Source organism: Tachypleus tridentatus, chromosome 1 (assembly GCF_004210375.1).
Source record: "Tachypleus tridentatus isolate NWPU-2018 chromosome 1, ASM421037v1, whole genome shotgun sequence".
In the NCBI taxonomy this organism is placed as follows: Eukaryota; Metazoa; Arthropoda; class Merostomata; order Xiphosura; family Limulidae; genus Tachypleus; species Tachypleus tridentatus.
This window is the reverse complement of record NC_134825.1, coordinates 160,889,985-160,907,727: the sequence shown is the minus strand read 5'-3', so window position 1 is coordinate 160,907,727 and position 17,743 is coordinate 160,889,985. Positions and strand designations below refer to the sequence as shown.

The window sequence follows — 17,743 nt, the reverse complement described above, 5'->3', positions numbered from 1 at the left end:
GCCGGATAACTCTTAATAGTCACTCAATAAAACACATTCAAATAGGTAATTGATTATTTTCTTTAATTAGGGCAGTGAAGGCAGTAGGTTCACTAATAATAATAAACACTTAGTTCAGTTTAAATTTGTCAATTAACACACACAAAATGACGTGGGAAACATCGCTGGGTCAAGGCCAAGAGCTATGGCTGCGCTTGTTAACAATATCTCGGTCTACTTCTACCTGACAAGGAAAACGACACACGAGCTTTCTATCCACCTCTTCAGAAACACAAGACAGATAATAATCTGTGTGACAATGTGCGCATGTTCGCAGGTTTACGACGTAAGTGACAAGCAGAAGCTTCAAACAGGTACAAAATTCAAGATGTTTCTTATGGTAATCCTTTCTAATTTCCAATAAAAATATTACAATTCCTTGTAAACTTGTAAGTAGCCTCAAGCTTCATTCGTTTCGTGCAATTATTCCTGGAAATACTAAAGCATCAGTAACGTTTGTCTTGACGTATTTTTATTATTTTAACTGTTAGAATAAGTAACGCATTATAAATATTTAATATTATAATGGGTAATCAGTTGGTTCGTTACTTTAATTTTATCTTAATAGAATAAGAATTGGGGACAAAAAGTATAAACTGAGAGAGGAAGGGATTGCGCATGCGCAAAGAATGAATGAGGTAACGTGAATGAATTGCAATCAAGTACGGTAGTAACGTATATTATTCATCAACAGGAAAATGTTCAGATACTTGTATGAATGGGCCTGGTTCTGGTTGAACACACTCGTACGTGACGCATACATTATCATGCCCAAGGTTTTTTTTGTTGATTATCCATTTACTGCCAGCTTCTATTTGTTGAAGAGATCTTAGTTTCCTCTGTCTTCAAGGCAAACTTTGAAGGCCAAAAGTAATGTAGTGTCGTCAGATGACAAACCACCAATAAAACGTCAGTAGAGGGAAAAAAGAAATAAGTGTATTTCCAGTCTTGTGAAGTGTGAACTGCTTATACACTATACTGTATTACAGTGTTAGGTTAAAAGTTTTAGAGAAATTATCACGTTTCTGCTTAGTGATACACGAGTGTGCAGAACTTGTACTGTAACTGAACATGTTACGGTTGTTTCGTTGCAACATTTTACATCGTACTGTGTAGAATAGGCATATTAAAAGGAAGTACTTTTAAAAACAACATAATGTTCAACATGAGGTATCCTGACAGTGTAATACATGTCTATCTTCTATTTTGTTTAGCTTCTCTTGTACATGTGGTACACATGTAATATCAGTTGACAATAAATAAAAAATCTTTAATTACACAAAAAATAATGTTGAACTGTAATTTGTGCGAGAATAACAAAGTTATATATACACACACACACACAGGGGGTGGACAAAAAAGTCACATTTTGAAAATATTGTTCATTTGTTATATCTTGTATTAGAAAACAGAAAAATGTGCAAAACTGTATGTTTTTAGAACGCATTCGACGAGATCTGATTAAATTTTAACACTGGCTTTAGTAAACACCTGAACTTTTCAAAATTTTAGTTACATTTTCTCGTAAGAAAAAAGTGTTGTGTACCTGCTGTAGTTTAATAGATATTCTCAGTTAGCTTAAAAATGATCGAACAAGTTTTTCTGCAATAATTGTACATAAAAATGAAACTTAGAATAACACAGACTAGTTTCACGAGTTACTATTTAGTTGTCACTCCCTTAGATTTCAGTTCTGTTTCACATGCTTTCAATGAGTTTGTACAGGTATTCCCGAGGGATTGACTGCCATCTTTATTTGAAAACTTCATCTTCTGTGTTTGGCGTGTGTGTGTGTTTTTTTTATGGCAAAGCCACATCGGGCTATCTTCTGAGCCCACCGAGGGGAATCGAACCCCTGATTTTAGCGTTGTAAATCCGAAGACATACCGCTGTACTAGCGGGGGCCCCGTGTTTGGCTTGCAATTTTTCATTAATCGGTTGAACACATTCCATAAATTTTCTATTTGATTGATATCAGGTGATTGATCCGGACATTTCATAACATCAGTTCTCTTATTTCTAAGATATCTTTTAACAATTCCACAATTGCAGAGAAACTTGTTTACTAATTTTGTAGGCTAACTGTAATAACAAGAACTAACAAACTACACCAGGTGCACAACACTTTTTATGAGAAAATGTAACTAAAATCATGGAAAGTTCAAATATTTACTGAAGCCAGTGATAAAGTTAAGATTTGAGATCATATTTGAACAGATCTAGTCGAGTGCGTTCTAAAACATATATTTTTATATATATTGCTGTTTGTGATTTTTCTCATAGAAAAGCCACATCGGGCTATCTGCTGTGTTCACCTAGGGGAATCAAACCCCTCATTTTAGCCTTGTAAATCCGAGAACTTACCGATTCTAATCGTGGCAAGCAAACATACCGATTAGCCACAAGAATATTAATACGAGTAAGCTAACGTTATTACGGTGAATATGGAAAGATATATTTAAGAATATAATGATTTTCAATGGTGTTCAACGGGTGAAACTTATTAAAAAATTGGTGTGTTTGGTTAGAGAACAGTTTTGTGGTTAACCTCATTAAAGGTCTGTCGCCGTTGAATAACTTAACGAGTTAGGACTAACTTACGTGCGTAGCTACTTTTAAAACAGCTTTTAAATAAATAAAACAGAAGACAAACATGAAAAAAGTGACCTTTAGAACTCAAGGTCTTCAGGCTCTAACGTGGGAAAATGCTTACCATTGTTATAGGCCTAAACTTCATCGTCTGCCAACTTTGAGCCTACATGACTCATAGAAATACTTTAGTTAAAAAGGTCTTGTATGGAAAATTGCCAGGTCTACTTCAAAAATGCCATTATCGACTTTTCATCTAATTATACTTCATTTTAATTTAAAAATAAAGAAGATTGAAAGGGACTAATAATGTTATTTGAAGTTTTCTCTTGATGTGTTTAGTCAAATTACGTTGGTCTTCAAGCATTTCATTCAGAAAATCACGTGACTACATTGTTACTGGTTGGGTCAGATATATCTTATCCTTTATTCAATTTTATCTGAAATTCCCTATGTAAATAGCAAACCACTAATCGCTGTCATTAAGATATGTAAAACGAAAATTAAATGTTTAACTTCTAGATCTTGAAATTTTGAAAAAAATTACACGTTTATTGGTAAATACGTTTCACATTGTCATGTAGGGATAATCTATTAAAACGTATATGTTTCTAAAGTAAAAGCAGTTAAAATTACAGTTAGTAATTAATTTTAAAATTAAACATGAAAACTGAAAAAAGACAATACATATATAGCACATGCAGTGTCGTTTTGCTCTGTGGAATCAGATTGTTTTATTTCTGGGGCATCTTGAAAGTCTCAGAATTATTACCATCACTTATTTGTTTGGTTGTTGAACACAAAATACACAATGTGCTATCTATGTTTCGAACAATACGAGTATCGAAATTTGGTGTTTATCATCATAGGCCTTTAGAGCAGTGGGGCACAAACTTTTTGAGTCAAGGGCCACAAACAGACTTCCGTAATTGTTGGGGGCCACACAAAAGTGAAGATTAAAATCGTCCCACAGTTGTTTCACACAAGATGGACATCACATAACTATTACATCAAAGAGTTTGCACATTATTCTAAGAAATGTTATGATACGTCAACTATCACAAAGTCAGTGCGATGGATGGTGATGCATGTTATCTACTAGCTTAGAAATGGCCGGCTTGATGTTTGACGTTGAAAGACGCAAGACTGCTTCCAGATGATCATCAATCAGCTAATTGCAAGTGTTATTTTTGTTCAGTTTCATGTGCGAGAAAGCCTGTTCGCAGCAGTATGTGCTGCCAAACATGCTGGTGTGGACAAGTGCATTCTCTTTCAGAATAGCAAATGTATCAGGCAACGTTTTGTAGAAGTCAAGCAAACTGTTTTCTCGGTAAATAGCATGCAGTTCATCAGATACTTGAAGATCAGTAAGTTCGAGTTGATATTCTGCTGACAAGTCATCCTCTGACACACAGAATGGATCAGCAAAAAGTTTCATCAACAATCTGCATTGGTCAAAGTCATGAAACCGTGAGTTGAGGGATTGAATCAAGGTATCTAGCTTCCCAATATAAACTTGTGTGTTAATGTCCTGATTCTTCTGTAGCTGTAATTGAAAAGTGGGAAAGTGCAAGAAGTTACCGGATGCTGCTTGCTCACGGAAAAACTGCAACTTTGTCCTGAAAGCTGAGACGTGATTTGCAAGCTGACAGACAAGGTGATTTTTGCCTTGCAACTTCAAATTCAGATCATTCAAGTGTTGTGTCATGTCGACCAGAAAGGTCAAATCAACTTGCCATGCTGGATCAGTCATGGAAATCACTTCTGTATCTTTGTTCTTGCTTCTGAGGAATTCTATCACCTCATCAATCAACTCCCAGAATCTTCTGAGCATTTTCACTCGACTCAACCAGCGTACTTCACAGTGATACACAAGGTCACCATAGTCTGAATTAATTTTTTCAAGAAGACTTCGAAACTGACGGTGATTGAGCCCTCGTGATTTGATGAAATTAATGGTTTTCGTCACTAATGACATCAGTGCCTGAAAACCAAGTTCTTTACTGCACAGGTTCTGTTGGTGATAATACAGTGCAACTTCACGAACTGTCTGTTCTGCTTTCCTCGATGTTTCATCAAAAGTGCTACCAGCCCGCTACTTTCTCCGGTCATGGCTGGTGCTCCATCAGTTGTCACACTTACCAGTTTCGTGAAATACAATAAAACACTACTACACAGTCGTACTGTCTTATCGAATAGAGCAGACCCAGTTGTCTGACCCTTCATGGAACCCATGCCAATTAGTTCCTCTGTGATATCAAACGATGACGACACACCACGAACAACAACTAGTACCTGTGCTGTTGAATTGATGTCAGTCGACTCTTCTGCTGCCAAAGAGAAGTAGACAAAATTGGCTGCTTTATTTGTAAGCTGCCTAGTTACGTCTGCTGAGAGGTGTGAAATTCTTCGTTGAATTGTCATACGATTCAAAGCCACGTCTAAAGCTTGCAAACTGCTTCTGGACACAACTTTTCCAAAGCAGTAATCATACATTGCTTGACAAAATCACCATCAGTGAACGGTCGGCCAGATTTCGCTATCATCAACGAAATATCGTAACTGACCACACATGCTGACTGCTTTGAGAAAACGTTCTGCTGGTGATTCAGCGACCGCCGCAGAGATTCAATTCAAGCTGTTCGTTCATCACCGACAACTTTATGGAAATCTTTATGCTTCAACTCATAATGACGCTTTATATCGGATACCTTCGCCACTGCTACTGTCGAATGACACAGCAGACAAATCACGCTCTTCTGTTGTTGAACAAAACAGTATTGCGCAGTCCAATCATCATGAAACTGCCGGTTTTCGTCGTCAACTTTTCTTTTACGATTAGCTGCTATTTTTGTTACGAAATAATATCAAAATAGGGCTCGTAAGTAAATCTCGAAGAACAATTGGAACGCGTGAGATTTCGTAATTACAGAAATATTACGTCATTGCGCCAATGATTAAATACCTATGTATTAACGAGATTTGCTTATTAAATTTTCTTTATTGCTCAACACAAATATGGAACCATCCAGTATCTAATCTAATGCATATTCTTCCATAGCACTTAATCTTCGCGCAGACGCGAACTCTCTATGTTTGACTTTCCTGTTGGACATCGCGGGCCATTCGGCGACTCGTCGCGGGCCGGACTTTGTTCACCACTGCTTTACAGTTTCAGTTGAGAAACTAACAGGGAAGGGACTATATAGCTATTTAATATCTTACAATGGGATAAAAATATTGGCTCATATTAAACTTTATTTAAAACAGGTAGGCCTTTTGCATTTCTTAGAACACATACACAGGTATGCCTATTTTCTCTCTCTTCTGTGTCCCTTGGTGGGTCAGTGGTAGGCCTATGTTTACGAATTTGCAATACTGAAATCCGCAGTTCGGTGAGCAATGCAAAGACAGTCCATTTTGAAGTTTCAAGCTGAACAAATAAACTTTCTTCTCAAGCAAAGAATACAAATATACAGTATTAAGCCTATCCCCATAATAAAATATCCCAACATTGAACACATTTCACGAAGTTTAACTGACCCTTAGATCCTCTCAGACTTCTTCCAAATAATTATAAATCATTACTATCAACACATTTTTTTTCATAGGCGATTGTTGTAAATCACTTCACAGTTATGAAGACCATGATAAAAATTAAAGCTAAGTGTCCTTATATTAAACTACGTTGTTGAAAACAATAATATCGTGTTCGTTTAATACAAAGCTGTATTAAAAGCCCTCTGTGCTATGTCCACAGCGGAAATTAAGACTCGAATCGTAAAGTTATAAGTCTTGTAGCTTACTTCTGAGTTCAGGGACATAATATTGTAACGAAAAACGCGCTTTTTATCCAGTTAACATATTGGACCGTTTTTGTTGGGTTTTTAAAGACAAAACACATAGACGAATATTAATATGTTAATGATGAAAAAGCTAATATTTAGACCGAAAATAGAAAAAATATTTTTCTAAATACCCGCAATATTATTTTTATCTTGTCGAGTGAAAGCGTATGGGAAGTTTCTCGTCATTTTGTTCGTTATCTCTAGGGCCAGGCGTGGCCAGGTGGATAAGGCATTCGGCTCGTAATCCGAGGGTTGCGGGTTCGAACCTCGGTCGCACCAAACATGCCCGCCCTTTCAGTATTGGGGCGTTATAATATGACGGTCAATCCCACTATTCGTTGGTAAAAGAGTAGCCCAGGAGTTGGCGGTGGGTGGTGATGACTAGCTGCCTTCCCTCTAGTCTTACACTGCTAAATTAGGGACGGCTAGCGCAGATAGCCTTCCAGTAGCTTTGGGCGAAATTCAAAACAAACATACAAACGTTATCTCTACATTTTAAAACTTACTCTCTTTGAATTATTACTCTATATTCATTTAACGTTTTTTAACATTTGATTTTACACAAGTTTAAATTAAGCCTAAATATTGATAGACTGTATTAATGGGACTAGTATTATTGAAGATTATAAATAAAAGTTTTTATGCATGAAATATGTGCTACTGTACTTTTGTACAAAACACAAAGCTATAGATAACCAGAATAAATAAATAACCAGCAACCAGAATTACTCAAAGGCCCGGCATGGCCAAGTGGTTAAGGCACTCGATTCGTAATACGAGGGTCTCTGGTTCGAATCCCCGTTACACCAAACGTGCTCGCCCTTTCAGGCGTGGGGGCGTTATAATGTGACGGTCAATCTCACTATTCGTTGGTAAAAGAGTAACCCAAGAGTTGGCGGTGGGTGGTGATGACTAGCTTCCTTTCCTTTTCCTCTAGTCGTACACTTCAGAATTAGGGACGGCTAGAGCAGACAGCTCTTGTGTAGCTTTGCGCAAAATTAAAAAACAAAACAAAACGAAACAAATGTGGTTCTATGTAAAGAAGTGTTATAGTCAAACTTTCCAAACAAATGTTATGGTAAGAACGAATATTTCATGCTGGTGAAGCATGATTATGATTAATTTGCTTGTTATTACACATTAATATTAGGCCTACTAAATCATATATGCTAAAAAATGCAACAAATGCAGTAAGGGCTTTCCATCAGAAAAGACAACACGTTAAACATACAAGATGAAAGCAAATAAAATAAAAATAAATCAAAGGACATGAGTGTATAGGATATGAATAGTCTCACATATATATTCAAGAGAGTTTTGGTCTTTGTAAAAAGTGACGTGTACATGCCGTTAAAAGGGCAGAGTCTCATTTTAAGATAATAAAAAGGGGAAGGGGGGAGTGCAGAAGAATCTCTGGATTTCGTACGTAGCCTCTGGTAGAAAGTCATGAGAAGGAAACATATTTTCTTTCAGTCTTATTCAGGCTGTCTTATAAACTAATTTTGAAATCTAAAACTAAACAATGAAATCTTCCGTATTAACACCTAATAGCATCTTTCTTTCATTTTCACTGTAAAGGCACACACGTCCCTGTGTGTTATTTATTTTAAAGTTGATTTTTTTCCCCGTAATGACTTGGAGCAACACAGTGTAGAATCAGACGTATCTTTTTAAGAGAAGGAAGGCAGGGACATGAGCTCACCAAGCCACCGTTTTGTCAGCTTGTAACAAACTGTTTTGTAAACATGTAAATAGTATTTGGACCATTAATGTTTTTTTTAATGTCCCAGCCAGCCTGAAGAACTCTGTAATAAGCAAAATGCGTCATTGTTAATGGGTGTGGCAGCAGATATAATGTGTTTGAACACTATTATACAGTCTTCTTTTTCCTGAAAAAGCCTTAATAGACTCAATAAGGATTGTAGTCTAAAAATATAACAACCTAATACTAATGTGTTATGATAAGTATAATTAATTATATTCTAAGAATATTTACATTACAACAATATAGAAAATGCAACTACACTACAACGAATGCTAAGTAACAGAGAAATTTCATCTTGTTTTTACACTGTTTAGTACATGTATAAATAAAATTTTGTTCTGAAAACCTAATCTAAAAGCTTTAACTTATACAGGTTTTGTTTTTCAGATGAGTTGTTTGTATGACATTATGTCACAACAAGACAAATCCTTCTTTACTGGTCTTTTAAAATGTATATCTTACAAACTCTGATAGTGAACAAAAGTATTTCTGAGCAATGATTTGGAGAAACAAAAGATAGATATAAAATGCTTTTTTCAGGAGGTTTGATTAAAACTCCTAAAAAAATCTGGCTAAAACATTTCTTCTTCCAAATTTTTTTCATTTTATTCCCAAATATTAGACCTACTGTGACATATTTTAACAAGAAGTTGACACTGAAAATGTTAAATACGAGAAATGATTTATTACTTATCATTTTATTGTTTATTACTGAGGTATCATAACAAACCCAAAACTACGTAATAAATAATGAAAATATCGATTTTTTATGATGTGTTGTATATTTTATTACTTCTAATATTCTTCAGAATCAATATTAATAAAATCAGTCGAAATTAACTATACTTTTTAAATTTTGATCATTCAAGCTATAATGCTAGTGTTTACACGCTTTGTAGAAATATATACGTTACTCGGTTACTGTACGTCTTTATTCAATTAATATATTTTATTAATATCTGAAACGGGTTTTATTTCCGCTTGATTAGCTATCACAATAACTACATTAAAATAGTTTGATATATATATATATCCTATTACTGTATTGAGAAGTCATTACGGGCAGTTTACAGGCTAATTATATCTATGTAAAAAAGAAGTCGCATGTATTTTATGACATGTCCGTTCTCTTTTGTCTTTACTACGATTTATATTGTAACAAGTTAATTATGCAAGCACTGCGTGACGACGTTGTTATTTAAAAATATATGTGTTTGCCTGTATATTAAATGTTTTTTTAAGTAGTATTCCTTGGTGATTACTTTATGTAATAACTTCATAAAATTTGCGTAATTAAACAGTTTTATCGTATACATAGTTAAATGAGTGTTTGACTATTAATTAAATGTGAAACAGAGTTTATCAGATGAATCTTTTTGAAATTAAGACCTGAAACCAAGGTTTTAAGTAATAGGAAACTAAAAATTGAAATAACCATACAAATAAACTACGTATTATTTGAAACTTCTATTTGATACCCCCAGCCACTCACACACCGCTTATTTTTCTAAAGATCTGTGGGCTATGTTATGGTTACAAGACATTTAATCTGAATAAACTTCTGAAAATACTAGGTCGTGAGTGATTTTTCAGAGTTAGGCTTAAGGACTGTATTCAACGATCTATGCTTTATTGAATTTTGATCTTATGTTTCAGTATTCGATGAGTAACTACGTGAACTGCTTTTGATACGTCGACTGACACCGAATATTTTTAATTCGTGGTGGTACACATATCAATGAACAGTGCGTGTGTTCTCTCTCTCCTTTGTTTTCGTATTCATGATGTAATTTGTCATTGGCCTTGCTGTTTTGTTTTCTCATTTTCTATGTAATATACGTAATGGTTTATTTGACTGATGAAAATGTTGTAAATCGTCATATAAATATTCTAAATCGAGATTGAAGCTCTCAAAAACAGTTTGTGTACGTAAATATCAAATTTATTATTCAATGTGAGACTGACTTACACCAAGATTAAAGGAAAGAAAAATTGTTGATAACGATGAAAGAAATATTCTTGTCGATTAAAGTAATCGTTCAGTCTCTCAGACACCATTGTTTGTAACCATAGCAACGAAAGGACAGTGCTGATGCTTTACTACAAACCTCCGTTGTCAAGACAGCGGCTTCGTGAAAGCCAAAGATTAAACAGCTTACAATCTTTTGACATTGTCAGGTAAAACTTCTTCTGTTGCTAAGTCACATAATTATACAGAAAGTTTTATGAAACACTCCCCCTGTCGCTCACACAGTTTTTTTAAATATTTGTAATCGCTCATCGTTACAAAAAGTATATTTAACTATATTATTTAATATTAATTATATATATATAAGTAATGCTCTTACATATAATAATTGTCAATGGGCGATTAAATTTAATTAACGTACAACACTAACCTTAATAGTTATTAAGTCCTCTTTTCCTTCGAGCAAGATTATAGTTTTGTTTAACATAATTTGATAAATAAAAGGGTGAAACCTGGGAGTCTTGTAGAAATATAGGGTGGTTTATTTCTACTACAAGAATGTATTGCCTTTTTGTACAACTCATAATACTAAAAGAAAAAAGTAAAGTTTGGGAGTTTTACATTGCAGAATGTTTACAGTAGTTTTATTTCTATTTTAAGGTTATATCTAAATCTTAAGTGTAACTGTCTACTCACAACTGGTTTTAGATAGCGAAAAGCAGTAGGAATTGAGACGTTGTGGGTTTAAGCACTCAACTGCTAACCCTTATCTGATTCACCATATTTGCTGGAATTGGTATGGGACCTCTGACAGGTGGTATGTCCCAACAAGGACTGATGATGGAAAAATAATTTTGGATTTTTTTTATCTCATTTTAATATGTTTTATTTGTGTGTATATATATATATATATATATATATATTGAAGAAATAAATTGCGTGGTGATTTATAACTATATATATGAATGTGCACACACATATATAATATTAAGCATATCTAGTGTACACTTACATATGCACATTGATTGATTGACTTTTATGTGCAAACCCACTTGAATGAAACCGATTTCGTAGAAGAAATAAAAATATAATTCATATCAGAAATATTTTTCTCGAATACACGCGAAAGGAAATAAACCAGTCTGGATTTATTCCACATCTAAACTATATTTTAAGTATGTAAGCATTTACGAATTGTGATTTAATATTACACGAATAATTACCAAATTCCCGGTGGTTAAGGCATTCGACTCATAATCCGAGGGTCGCGGGTTCGAATCCCCGTCACACCAAACATGGTCGTCCTTTCAGCCGTGGGGACGTTATAATGTGATGGCCAATACCATTATTCGTTGGTAAAAGAGTAGCTCAAGAGTTGGCGGTGGGTGGCGATGATTAACTGCCTTCCCTCTAGTCTTACACTGCTAAATTAGGGAGGGCTAGCGCAGATAGCCCTTATGTAGCTTTGCACAAAATTCAAAAACAAACAAATGTTGGGCGTTCGAGCTCGTTGCTCGTACTGAGCACATTATGTGAACAATTTAGTTCAGCTAGTTCAGTAAGCGTTTAAGTAGAATTGAGGGACCTGAGAAAATTGACAGTGTAATTTCATTTTGGTTTTGTTGACGTCCCTGTAATTCTATAACAACAGTTTTATTCTGAAGATTTGATTGTCTGAATACCATGAGTGTTTTTTTAATCAGGATATTAAATTGTTTTGTTGTTGTCTTGCATCTCTTTTTTTTATCTCCACGTGCTACTATACTATACTATAGTTTCCTTTTGTTAAATGGCGGCCCGACATGGCCAGGTGGGTTAAGGCATTCGATTCGTAATTCGAGGGTCGCGGATTCGAATCAAACATGCTCGCCCTCCCAGCCGTGGGAGCATTATAATGTGTCGGTCAATCCCATTATTCGTTGGTAAAAGAGTAGCCCGAGAATTGGCGGTGGGTGATGATGACGAACTACCTTCCCTCTAGCCTTACACTGCAAAATTAGGGAAGGCTAACGCAGATAGCCCTCGTGTAGCTTTACACGCACTTCAAACCAAACCCTGTGATTCAGGATATTTATTTTCCACTCATCTCATTTAAAGGGCTGGGCTTAGCTTCAGAACCATTTACTTTTGATCCTATATAAGATATCTCATCTAATCTCATACCATCTTCAACTGCAGACAGTCGCTATTCTGTACGCAGCGATTCCAGAGGTACAGAGGTATGCCAGCGGTTTCGATACCCGTGGTGGGCAGAACATTGATACCCCATTGTGTAGCTTTGTGCTTAATTACAAATAAACAAACTGTGCATGCAGAAAGTTGTTGGAGAGAATGTCTAAGATAAGTAATGATTGAAAAAAAATATTCCAGAATTCGTTGAATAATCAGGGTTCTAAACACATACAATCGTGAACTTATTATATTTTCCCGAAATAAAAAAAACTGAATTAAAACGCGATACTCCATATTTTTCTACAGATATTATTGTTCAGTTAGTACACAGCGACAAAATTGACTATCTACACTCTGTTTTATGTAAGGAATCGAATTCCGGATTATCGCATTGCAAGTCAGATGACCCACTAGGGGGCTTCTATATATACACACCTCACACATTATCAGAAAAATAACTGTTATTTATTTATTATAGAATGAGACTAAAAATCACATCAAATTAATTGTTTTCGTAAGAGTTAATAATGTCATAACTATTATAAATATTAGTTCGTTAGTAGTTATCACCATTAGATTCCATCAAGGAACATAGGGCCGCAATCGCTTGCGGATTCTTCAACAGGTATTTAAGTGAGTAGGTTGTTAGCCCACTGCACCGAGCCGTCCCTAATTTAGTAGTGTAAGACCAGAAGGAAGGCAGTTAGTCATCACCACCCACCGCCAACTCTTGGGCTACTCTTGCACCAACGAATAGTGGGATTGACCATCACATTATAACGCCCCTACGGCTGGGAGGGCGAGCATGTTTGGCGCGACGCGGACGCGAATCCGCGGATTACGAGTCGCACGCCTTACGCGCTTGGCCATGTCAGGCCATTATAAATATTACATGTATTTAAAATTAGCGTATCTACGCTATTTTAATGCAATGTGTATAATTTCATAGTTTTAACTTTTTCTTTTCCAGCGCATCAAAACTACATTAACAGCTGAAACACTTTTTATAAATGTCAATAGTATTTTGGTAAATAGTTAATGACTGTATTAAAAATAATACTTATGTATTTGTTTGCATTTAATAAATATATAAAGTCTGATATAAATCTTATGACGAAACGTATGAACTTCTGACTTTGTTATACACTCATGCAATCAAACGTGGCGCCATCTGCTGAGGTCTTTCAAATACTTCTTTTTATGATACATTTTTGCTGTATTAATGTGTTCTCATACATCATTCTATAAAAGTACAGCTCTGTCACATTTCCTTATATGCTTTTTGAAATTTCTCTCACTCACTACAAGTAATTAATATTTATATATTTTTTGAAAAAGTCATAACGTAACATTAACTCTAACAATTTATTCTTCCATTTTATTCAGTGGTGTTTGTGTGTATGTATGCCTGTGTTTTTCTTATAGCAAATCATATCAGGCTATCTGCTGAGCCCACGAAGAGGAATCAAACCCCTGATTTTAGTGTTGTAAATCCTTAGACTTAGGCCCCGGCATGGCCAGGTGGTAAAATAGTAGCCCAAGAGTTGGCGGTGGGTGGTGATGACTAGCTGTCTTCCCTCTAGTCTTACACTGCTAAATTAGGGACGGCTAGCGCAGATAGCCCTCGTGTAGTTTTAAGCGAAATTCAAAAACAATCAAACAAACAAACCGTAGACTTACCGTTGTATTTGCGAGGGGCTTACTCAGTAGTCAAAATGAAATAATTGCTGTTTTCCCGTCACAAAGACTATGAATATTCATGGGAAAAACGTTCACAAAACGTTAAATTTAGTCGTTTTGTTAAGCACTCTTTAATCACACTACTTTCAAGGTCCACATGTGATCTATTTATAGTAATTATACTGTGTGTAACAATAAACTCATTAGATGTCAAATCGTATCATTATAAATAGTATTTGAACAAGTACTATATCTATCGTATCCCAACCGGTCAGATAAGCCCTGGTGTTTGAAAAAAGGTCAAATCTCCATTGGAAATAGCAGATGTAGTTTTGTTGTTATATTATGATTCACTCACGAGTTCTTAGAATTACAGTGCATTCGAAGATCTAGTTTATTGTTTTAAAGCAAGTTCTTTTTCTAAATGTAAACATTTGTCTGTAATATTACTTAATGAAACAAAAAGATCTTTATTTTCGATGTAAATGCGGTATCTTCAAGTTACAATTTATTTGCTAATGTATCTAAACATATAACAGGAGACAAAAATATATTATTCTGTAAACAACTTAAAACAAGACAACAACATCAAAATTCTAAAAACGTGTAAAGATAGTGCTATAGTTATAATGAAAACAAATAAGTACATCCAAAAAATGAATAAAATCTTATCAGACACAAACAAATGTAAACAAATACACACAAATCCAACAGAAACACATGAGAACCAACTAACCAAAATACTATTACAAATAAAAAAAACAACACAATCTCAGAAAACCTTTATTCTTACCTACGCAAGACCGACTCACGCGCATCACAACTATACAGCACCCCGAAACCTCACAAACCCGGTTATCCACTAGGACCCATAATGTCGACCCATGAATCATTCAACTACAACCTTGGTAAATACATAACGTGCGCATTTTCTAAATATGTAACACCAGCCAGCTCCTTTCTCAAAGACATTTTTAACTATAAATATATTCTTGACCAACTAAACCGCAAAGCCTTAATGGCCAGTTTTGATATAATCTGCCTCTTCACAGAAGTCCCAACTACTGAAGCCTCCAAGACAGCTTTATAATTTTATACCCAAAACCTCAAACCATTGAAACACATACCCAGTAATTAATTAGCAACTCTTACAGAATTCACTACCACCAAAACTAACTTATGTTTAATGACCAAACCTACCTACAAATAAATGGATTAAGTTTGGGGAATCTCGTATCACCAGTTCTAGTCAATATTTAATGACACAGATTGAATCTCAAGCGGTCAATTCAGGCCTAGATCCGTCTTGTGACTATACTCGTACAGATATGCTGACGATACAATTGCTGGATTCACATCCACAGAACACATATTTAGTTTTTTTAAATCATGTTAACTCGATACACCTCAACATTAAGTTCATCTGTGAACAGGAAAAGAAAAACTAACTAAGTAGCATTTCTTAACCTCAAGATCAGAAAAACCGATACAATTCAAAACGGAAATCCACAGAAAAATCACCAATACTGGATTATACATTCCCAGTTTCCCTGGGACTTAGCATATGAAACAAAACAAAAACTCAACATATTAAGAAACCAAATAAACACACCCATAAAACTAGGTTCACCCGATAATGTTAACAAGTGTGTGTTTTCTTATAGCAAAGCCACATCGGGCTAGCTGCCGAGCCTACTGAAGGGAAGCGAACCAGTGCCTGTAGCGCTGTAAATCCGGAGACTTACCGCTGCACTAGCGGAAGGCTATATTAACGATGAAATCAACAAAATAAAACAACATTTCATCAACATGACAAAATTTCTTCTAAAAACCGTTGGGCCCCGGCATGGCCAAGCGTGTTAAGGCGTTCGACTCGTAATCTGAGGGTCGCGGGTTCGAATCCCGGTCGCGCCAAACATGCTCGCCCTTTCAGCCGTGGGGGCGTTATAATGTGACGGTCAATCTCACTATTCGTTACTACAAGAGTAGCCCAAGAGTTGGCGGTGGGTGGTGATGACTAGCTGCCTTCCCTCTAGTCTTACACTGCTAAAATAGGGACGGCAAGTGCAGATAGCCCTCGAGTAGCTTTGTGTGAAATTCCAAAACAAACAAACTAAAAACCGTTGAAAAAATTATACGCACACACCTACATCAACAACAAAGAAATAGTAATAAATCACAAGAAACAACAACCTACAAAAATTTACACTGTTGCGGAAAAAATAAGCAACATTTGGAAAAAAAAAAAATTCTAACAAAACACAACATTCCAGTAAAAAATAAATTTATTCAAAAACCAGGTACAAAACTATAGTCCATACTACGTAAAACTACACTGACAAAAGCAAAACACTCACATTATTTATAAAATACAATGCAACAACTGCCATGGCTTCTATATTGTAAAAAACAAACAGAAAAATAGAAACTAGATTCAAAGAACAAGAAAAAACAACACCTTTACAGGTTTTTGAACAATGCAAATCAAACACAACATAACCATAGTAAGCACCCAGATATTAAGCAGGGAAACAAATATAAAAAACGCAAATTCAAATAAGACCAACTTATACAGCAAATCAAGGCAAAATTAAACCAATATAACGGAACACCTTTATACCAATACTAATTATTAACCTAACATCTAACTGCAACGCCCTCTACAATCTCGTAACGTTTATACTCTCGTCCCTAAGACGTGTGCTCGGCAACAGTCAGTTGCAAACTCTCTTTTTCTTAAGAGTTGGCGGTGGGTGGTGATGACTAGCTGCCTTCCCTCTAGTCTTACACTGCTAAATTAGGGACGGCTAGCACAGATAGCTCTCGAGTAGCTTTGTGCGAAATTCAAAACAAACAAACAAACAAACTTAACTTGAAGATGACTTAAGAAGGTCTAAACGTTGTTCTATACTTTATTTTAACAAATATTTTATTGCCAGCCATCTTTAGAATACAGTTTTACTTCATGTGGGTTCCTCATCATTACGGACTAAAATCTATGTAGTTGCTAACTCAAAATAGTTCGTGTTATTTACACAACATCAAACTTTTAAATACCTTAATGATTGGTTTGGTTTCTTTTGAATTTTGCGCAAAGCTACACAACGGATATTTGCGCTAGCCGACCCTAATTTAGCAGTGTAAGATTAGAGGGAAGGCAGCTAGTCATCACCACCCATCGCTAACTGTTGGGTCACTCTTTTACCAATGAATAGTGAGATTGATCGTAAAATTATAACGCTCTCATGGCTTAAAAGACGAACTTGTTTAGTGCGGCGGGAATTCGAACTCGCGACCCTAGGATTATGTGTCGAGTTCCCTAACCACCTGGCCATGCCGGGCCTTACTTTAACGAACAAAGCATGAAGTTCGAGTGCATTAATTAACATCGAATGTCTTTTGACGATTGATCGTGTTCTGTTGTACTTATTCTCAATTTCGTGACCTCGATCACATTAGCGCGTGGTTGCTGTCAGCCACCTATAATTTATGAAAAGAATTACCAGGTAGAAAAACCAGTCGTCACCTGGGTGGACACAGCTCTAAAATGTTTTACTCACTTTGGGTTGGTCACAAAAGCCACCTGTTAGGCCTATTTCCTTAAGGGTTAGGCCTAACGCTACTAGTCAGTCTTTAACCATGGGAACCCTAGAAACTGAAAACATGAAACTCGTGAGACTG

At 35.6% G+C, this 17,743-nt stretch overlaps 1 long non-coding RNA gene across 4 annotated transcripts in view; it reads left to right on the top strand.

Annotated features, from left to right (window-relative positions):
* Window positions 1-229: 229 nt before the first annotated feature.
* LOC143229131 (uncharacterized) overlaps window positions 230-17,743 on the top strand; it is a 65,318-nt gene continuing 47,804 nt past the window's right edge. For 3 of the 4 annotated variants that reach the window (XR_013015684.1, XR_013015679.1, XR_013015685.1), the window contains exons 1-2: window positions 230-353; window positions 10,315-10,419. This is a non-coding gene — a long non-coding RNA (uncharacterized LOC143229131). Of the gene's footprint in view, window positions 354-9,897; window positions 10,420-17,743 lie in introns of all 4 variants that reach the window. The other variant, XR_013015681.1, reaches the window with a different exon arrangement.